Genomic DNA, 8,694 nt, shown 5'->3' with positions numbered 1-8,694 from the left:
TGGAAGGAAAAGTCAATCAAAAAAATCACCAGAAATTAAACTCTAAAGGGAATTTGTCTTTTGTATGTTGAAGAGTTAACAGAAATTCGGTATAGTTTTATGTGTTTTATTTGTAGCTAAGTTCTATATTAACAGACTGATGAAAAATGGAGTTAAATAGAAATTGAGAATAGTAATTAGATGTAAATTCTATTTTGGTGGCTCAGTGGATTTTCTAAATTAATGGTACTACCATTAATTTTGTTTGTCAAAATTAATATTTGTGTGTCACATCAACATATGAAGCTGTGCCAAGTACTGGGTACATACAAGGCACATGCCCTGCCACTGACCAAGTACAGTCCAATGTCTATCTAATAGGTATGTCTTAATAGAAGTGATAAATCTAAGGAGGGAATCAGTTACCTAATAATCTATAAAATATTAACATGCAGAGCATTGTGATAGCTTCGTGTTTTGGGATTTTATTCCATTTGTATCTGAGTAGTATGGTTAAAGTATTGTTAAATGAACTTAGATAAACTCTAGTCCTTTGTTATATTTACCACCAGCATATAGTACACTTAAGAAAAGTCCACAAACACGATGTAACCAATACCATATAAAATTTTATTCATGGAAAAAATCTATTCTGTGTAATTACCTTATCTAGACAATAAAGTCCATTTCTTTCAGCTCTGCTTATTCCATAGTAACAAAATTGTTATGCACAAAATGTTATGGCAGATTATTTAAACACTGAACATGTTCTTTTGTGATTTTAATGAAGTGATAAAAAATAGAAAGTGTTCTGGATGGATTCCAAACATTCAATAAAATGAATACAATGAAGCATTTATGATACTACCTAACTTGATTACTGCTAAATGGGTGTAATCAACAGAAACAATGTCAAAGCTATGGTAATTTGAAGAAGTAAAAACTGTGGTTTCTAATCTGTTTCCATCTTTCACACCATTTTTTCAGTGGCATGAACAAGATCCATGCAGTCAATGATCAGTTATGTTGCAGAAAATTCATTGAGTCAGGATCAGTATAACTAGAAGATGCATAATCTAAGCCCCAAAATACAGAAGAATTGAAGACTTAACTATTTTTTTTTTTGGTTTTTGGGTCACACCCGGCATTGCTCAGGGGTTACTCCTGGCTGTCTGCTCAGAAATAGCTCCTGGCAGGCACAGGGGACCATATGGGACACCGGGATTCGAACCAACCACCTTTGGTCCTGGATCGGCCGCTTGCAAGTCAAACGCCTCTGTGCTATCTCTCCAGGCCCAAGACTTAACTATTTTTATTTATTGCAAAATGTGATGGTAACTTGCTTATTGCATATTCTGAATAATTATCCTTTCTTATTTTTGTTAACTTTATTTAATTGAGACCAGTAAGTAAAATGTGTGTGTGTGTGTGTGTGTGTGTGTGTGTTGTTTTTGGGTCACATCAGGGGTTACTCTTGGCTTTAAGCTCAGAAATCGCTTGGGAGACCATATGGAATGCCAGGATTCAAACCACTGTCCTTCTGCATGCAAGGCAAATGCCTTACCTCCACGCTATCTCTCAAGCCCCTAATAAGTAAAATTTATTCATTCAAGCATTCCTTATTAAAACATTCATAGTTATGGACTATTCTTAAATGTACTATATGTTAGTGTTAAATATAACAAAGGACTAGAGTTTATCAAAGTTCATTTAACAATACTTCAAACTATGCTACTTAGATACAAATTAAACCAAATCCCATAACACTGATCTATAACCTCAGTCACCTTTTTTTTTTCCTTTGAACCATATCAAAAAACTTACTCTCTGATGACTCCTTTCACTAGCAGCTATTTTCTGTATAAGTAACTCTTGTTTGTTCCTCAAACACCCCTGTTATGGCGAAAAGTGGAGGGGGAAGAGGAATGCCAGATATTTATATTAATATAATTGGCTGTTTTGAATCTTATCTACAAGAGTTATAGCATATCAGTCGTCTATATATACACGATCCATTTAAAAATTTAGGGATGAATATTAGAAGCATATCAAAAGGGAACATAAATAAGGCATCTTTATCCTTACCGTAATGATACCCAGAGAGATTGCAGCTTTTTTTTTTTTTTTTTTGACCTCTCATCAGTACCAAGGGAAATGGCAGAAAAGCAAAAGTTCACACTCTTGAATCCAAGGAGAAGGAAAGAAACTGAGTGGAGGAGAATAAACATAAATATGAAAAGATGGGGGCCGGGGGCTAAGAGGTCTTAGGTGCATTTGTGGAGATAAAAAAAAATGAACAGAAATATTCAAGCCAAAGTCAACAAAAATGGAATCAAGAGACTCAAACTCTAACAATCTAAACTTTAAATAAATCTAAACTGTAATGCTTGCAGGCTGGGGGCAAAAGGTGGTGGTAATGGATACACTCTGGGAACATGGAAGGAGGGAGGTCAACACTGGAAGTGGAATTGGCCCTGATTCATTGTTCATCTGAAACCCAACTATGAAGAACTTTGTAACTCACAGTGGTTCCAATAAAATTAAAATTAAAAATAATATCAGAGATCAACTGTATGAGACATATTAATGAGCACCCATGGCAGACAGAGGACTTCTAAACATATGGCAATATGGAACAAAAACAGTGTTAACATTGTGAAACTGAACAAGAATAACATTAAAGGAGCAAATCACTGAGGAACAAAACCAGTGTGAAATCAGCATGGATCAGAACCTCAAATATAGAATATAATGACTTCTAAATCTGACTGCTTGAGCAGCTATAACATCATATGCACCATGAACATCTGGTATTTTGTTTGGTAATTTTATATAAACTTAAAAGCTCACCATCTTCACTCTAGCACTGTGCTTAAATTTCCCTAAAAATCTCCATAAAAAAACTACTAAAATGTGTATATGGTCATCTTGACACTAATGTCAGAAAGTCAGACCTATGTTTCCTCTTTTTTCTTTCTTTTTTTTTTTTTTTTTGGTTTTTGGGTCACACCCGGTGGCACTCAGGGGTTACTCCTGGTTCCGCACTTAGAAATCGCTCCTGGAAGGCTCAGGGGACTATATGGGATGCTGGGATTTGAACCATCATCCATCCTGGGTTGGCTGCATGCAAGGCAAAATGTCCTACTGCTGTCCTAACTCTGACCTCGACCTGTTTCCTCTTTTTAAAACTTAGTTTATACAGAGTACTTATGGATATATGTCAATCAAAATTTGTTTTCTTTACAATAAAAAATAAAACAAGAATTTAATATATTTATATTAGTTTGGGGCCACAAACAGCAGTGACTAAAGCTTATTTTTAACTAACTTTGTGCCCAAGATACCCATATGATTTTAGGAATTGAACTGATGTGAGTCATATACAAAGCCAACTACTTTATTACTATCTCTGTAGCCCCTAAGAAGTGAATTTAAAACTAAGAAACAACAGCTCTGCTAGGGAGGGGTGACTAAGAATGTTGAGAAAGTTGCCATTATTTTGTACTTCCCATAAAAGCTTAAGATAAGGACAAGAGAAAAACCCTTACTCAGAATCATTGTTAAGATTTTACATAAACAGTGGAGTATGCTCCAGGCCAGAGAGATAGCATGGAGGTAAAAGCATTTTGCTTTGCATGTAGAAGGAAGTTGGTTCAAATCCGGGTATCCCATATGGGCCCCGACCCTGCCAGGAGCGATCTCTGAGCGTAGAGCCAGGAGAAACCCCTGAGTATGACCCCAAAACACCCCGAATGACCCAAAAACAAAAACAAACAAACCTCCCACTCATTTCCCTATTATTTTTCCTGTAAAAACTTTTGTGACCTTGAAGATCATATACCTATTTTGAGAACCTGAATTGGCCATTTTCCAACATTTGGACTGTTCACACTAACTTGACCAATCTTTGGCCATCAAAGTGTAGTGAAGTCAGACTTATCAGATATAGACGTTTATTTTATTCTGAATAAAATAATACATAACTTTTATTTTCCTTCTTTTAAATGTAGAAAAATATATAATTAAAAAGTTTCTGAAGAAATATGAGATACACATATGATTTTGTCTTTTTTTCAAAGGTTGGGAATTGAGACAACTTGAATTCATCTTCAAATTTATACAAAACTCATATCTCCTTTTGAAACAAAGGAAACTTTGTGAGCAGGTCTTTTTAAAGTATCAAAGAGATCATATTTTCAAAGTATTCATTGTAGTTTTACATAAGAGAGATTGAGATAAAAAGGAAGATTTCCAGGCATGAGAAAGATCTGTGACATAAAATGATATTGAAGGGATTCAGCTAAGAGGGGACAAAAAGACCATGACACTGAAACAAAGAAGAATTTTGACTATTTCAGTATGAAGTCTAATAAGCAACAATTTCAGCAAAATAAGGATTAGCATAGTGTAAGGAGACCAGAATTTAGGAACCAGCCAACTGAAAAGAGAACTGTGCACATATTCTTTACTTAGTTAAGATAGTTCAGGATAGGATATAGAACAAAGTGAGCAACTTCTTGTCAATCTGACATCATGCTCTCTTAGAACTGGTCCCCATTCATAGTAGAAAGTTCTATAAAGTAGGTGTGTCATAAAAGTCATAGTGTTTAATAGTTATTTCTCTGGCTGTCAGATTATTTTTTTTGCATTTGCAACTCAGATAGGATATAGGGGGCTGTGTAGTAAAGACAAATGAAATTCCATTTGTAAATAAAGCATTGATCATATCAATTAGTCAGAACTTTAAAACCAGAAATAAGAGATAGAAGACATTTGATTTACAATTCATGGAATGTGGGTGATATCACTGGGTGCTAAAGCTTCTTCACAACCAAAGAAGGGTGCGTTAAAATTGATTTAGTTGATTTTAATAAATGGTCAAAGAGAAGATAAATGGAAATAATGTACTTTGTAAAGAAGGTACTTTAATTTATTTTTTAAAACAATATGTTCATTTAGACACCATGATTAGAAACAAGTTTGTAGTTGGGTTTCAGTCATAAAAAGAACAACCCTCTTCACCAGTGCAACATTTCCTCCAGCAATGCCCCCCCCCCCCCATCTTCATCCTTTCCACCCTGTCTGTATTCCAGGCAGGCTTTCTACTTCTCTCACTCATTAACATTGTCATGATAGTTGTTAGTGTGGCTATTTCTCTAACTGCACTCGCCACATTTTGTGGTAAGTTTCATATGGTGAGCTGGTCAGAAATGTTAAAGTATCAGAAAGATGCATGGTTAAGGACAAGACATAAATAACTAAGTTCATGTCCTAGGAGGGAAAAAATGTGAATTTGTAATATAATTATGATCTGAATGAGGAATTTATAGATATTTCAGTTTTTCTTCTTTTAAAAAAATTAGTAGACCTGGTCCCCCTAGCTCCTTCAGGATGGATCCCTGAGTGCAGAGCCAGGATTATATCCTGAGTATCACCAAGTTTGACCCAAAACAAACAAACAAACAAACAAGTGATTTTATGTGGTACTTTGCAAATTCTTACTCAATTTTTATTTCAGTAATATTTCTAAATGGACAATCAAAGGGATAGTCAAAGAGTACGTATGGGGTCCAAGAGATAGCATGGAGGTAAGGTGTTTGCCTTGGATGTAGAAGAACGGTGGTTCGAATCCCGGCATCCCATATGGTCCCCCGAACCTGCCAGGAGCAATTTCTGAGCGTAGAGCCAGGAGTAACCCCTGAGCGCTGCCGGATGTGACCCAAAAACCAAAAAAAAAAAAAAAAAAAAAAAAGATAGTACCTATGTTCTAGCCTTTATCAATGAGGACACTGTATTATAATGTACCTTAATATAAGGAAGAGAATATGAAGTATTCTTTAATTTATTTCTCAAGTGATTAAAGAACCTTATTCTCTGGGTCCATAAGTGTTTCTTTTGTTTTACTTACCATGCAATAATATTTAGTATTAATAAAATATAATAATTTATAAAAAAAAGACTTGGCAGTGGAGACTAGGGATTAAAATAAGAGAAAATAAATCTCTTTTTGTTATCAATGTGTCTCAGACTTTACATCCTTTATCATTCTAAAAGATTAAGAGGCTTTTGGAGAAATTCATTACTCCATCTGTATCCTGTTCTTGGATCAAATGATGTATAAAAAGTACTTTGGCAGTTCTCTCTGATATATAATAAAGCAATGGTCAAATTATCCCCAAAGATTTCTGAATAAAACATGCAATATCATTCTGGAGTTCTGTTTGCCTTTGCAGGCTTGTGTAATTTCACACTATATGAATTATGCCCTTTTATTTTATGAACCTCACATGGATTCATTATCTCCAACCTGTCATATGGTCAACATCCCTCCCGTCCTTCCTCCCTTCCTTCCGTCCTTCCTCCCTTCCTTCCTTCCTCCCTCCCTCCCTCCCTCCCTCCCTCCCTTCCTTCCTTCCTCCCTCCCTTCCTTCCTTCCTCCCTCCCTTCCTTCCTTCCTCCCTCCTTTCCTTCCTTCCTTCCTTCCTTCCTTCCTTCCTTCCTTCCTCCCTCCCTCCCTTCCTTCCTTCCTTCCTTCCTTCCTTCCTTCCTTCCTTCCTTCCTTCTTTCCTTCCTTCTTTCCTTCCTTCCTTCCTTCCTTCCCTCCTTCCCAAATGAAATCACATTCTTTGAATTATTCAATGTGTAAAAAAATAGTTAAACATGAAGTATACTTATGAAAATGAAGAGAAATTAATTAATGGCATATCTATGGGAGATATTTAGCAAATATGAATGAGAATTGTGATCTTTGACATATTCTTTAAAGAGCTTGGCTAACACATACAGGAAGCTAGGAAGAAGAAAAACAATACTGGACAGGATGATTACAAGGAAAGGCACAGTGAAACAATATAAGTTCTACCTTCCCAGTTGATTAGATATTTCCTTAATATTACCCTTAAGGGAGTATGTTTCCCTGTAAATGTTTCTTTCAGATTTGTACTGAGCCTATTAACCAGTCAAACTGCTGCATGTGTCCCAAAGCAAGCACAGGAAGAACACTATGTCCTGTGGAGATAGCTAAAGGGCAAAAGTTTACTTGGTTGGTTTGTTCTGCTCTCAGGATACCATCCATGTAAATAACCTTTTACTAGAAAAAACTTCTGGAGGTGACAGAGTTGTGTTCCTCTTGTCCTTTATGCTTCAGATATCAAATAGCATAAGAAATTAAAAATGGCTTTAGACAAAATTATTTGGAAATTGAAATAATTTTTCCATTGGTCTATTGAAGGCAATTGAAATAACCTGCTGAACTTCACTGGAGCTCTGTAATAAAGAAAAATAACAAACTTGACAATTTTTCCAATCCTTTTTTGGGGTTGGGGTAGTAGCTTATTACAGAGAACAAATCTTCTCATATGTCATAAGTGCATGTTCATGAATGACCCTACACACTAGGGACCAGAATTAAATATGAATTTAAAGACAATTCTAATGGCAAAGAAAACAAAGGAAGTATAAAGAAATAATCAAGCAAAAGTAAATTAATTAGAAAGCTTTATGGAGTACTATAAAGCCTAAATGGCAAATAGCAATTGAGAGATTCTGTTTTTCTACATATTTTCTTTGCTTCATTTTTAATAAATAAATTCTTTAATTTAATCACCAGGAGATATGTAGTTACAAACATCCTTCTCCAGTGCACAGTTCCATCACTCTCTGTTTCCCTCCTACCCACTGCCTGCCCTTTCCCCTGCCTGCCTTTACACACAGTAAATCTTATTTTCAAAGTTCATCAAGAACTCGTACAAGTCAACAAAAATGTAAGCCTAGTATTAAAAAATATGTAAAAGATATTATATTACTACTAGCATAATTTATTTAGGAAATGTCAATTAAAAGCAAGAAGAAATATCACTTCACAGTAGTGAGAATTGCCTAAATAAAAAAAATTATAAACAGTATTTAAAATACTATGAAGAAAATGTTACTAAAGTAAGCAATATGAATTTATTTAGTGCTGGTTCTATATGAAACAAAATCTATATAAATTATATTATTAATAAATGAGATGTCACGGGGTGCAGCAATAGCATAGCGGTAGGGAAGCCTTGCACAAAACCGATCCAGGGCAGACCTTGGTTTGATTTCCAGCATCCTATATGGTCTCCCAAGCCAGGAGTGAATTCTGACAGCATAGCCAGGAGTAACCCCTGAGCATCAGTGGGGGGGACCCCAAAACAAAACAAAAAAAATGTTATAATATAAAGAAATATTATTACAGGGCATTTGTCTGGAAGATATGAAAACAGAAGTTTCATTTATTTTTAGAACTGTCTCCAAGGTTTCTATGAAACATGTGTACAAGTCACAAGCCTCAGAAACACCCAGGAGTCTGTTTGCTGTCTGCAGTCTTTACCTCCCGGGTCTCACAGTTCAGAGAACAGGGTGCTCAATACTGCATCTGAAAACAGTAGTTTTAAAAAGTAGATACCCCTATGTTCTTTGAAGCATTATGCATAACTACACACAGAATCAACCACAATACCATTGGACACATGACTAGATAAAACCTTGCCCCCTTTTCCCTCAGTAATTCCCTTTCTCATTTTCTTTCTTCCCACCTTGATTTATTTTCTTCTATTTCCTTTCTGTCTTTAGGTTTTAAGGTCAGAGTTGCTTTAGGCATATCCCTTTACTGTACTGCATTTCCTAATACAAGTATTTTATATACCAGATAAGTGAGATCATCCTGTGTTTATCTTTTTTATGTCT

General features: G+C 35.4%; 1 non-coding gene across 1 annotated transcript; it reads right to left on the bottom strand.

Annotated features, from left to right (window-relative positions):
- Positions 1 to 8,250: 8,250 nt before the first annotated feature.
- LOC125995530 (small nucleolar RNA SNORA70) lies at positions 8,251 to 8,383 on the bottom strand. Its single transcript, XR_007491034.1, has one exon. It is a non-coding gene; the product is annotated as a small nucleolar RNA SNORA70 (small nucleolar RNA).
- Positions 8,384 to 8,694: the final 311 nt, after the last annotated feature.

The sequence above is a fragment of the Suncus etruscus genome, chromosome 17 (genome assembly GCF_024139225.1).
Source record: "Suncus etruscus isolate mSunEtr1 chromosome 17, mSunEtr1.pri.cur, whole genome shotgun sequence".
Lineage (NCBI taxonomy): Eukaryota > Metazoa > Chordata > Mammalia > Eulipotyphla > Soricidae > Suncus > Suncus etruscus.
This window is presented reverse-complemented; position numbering and strand designations above follow the sequence as displayed.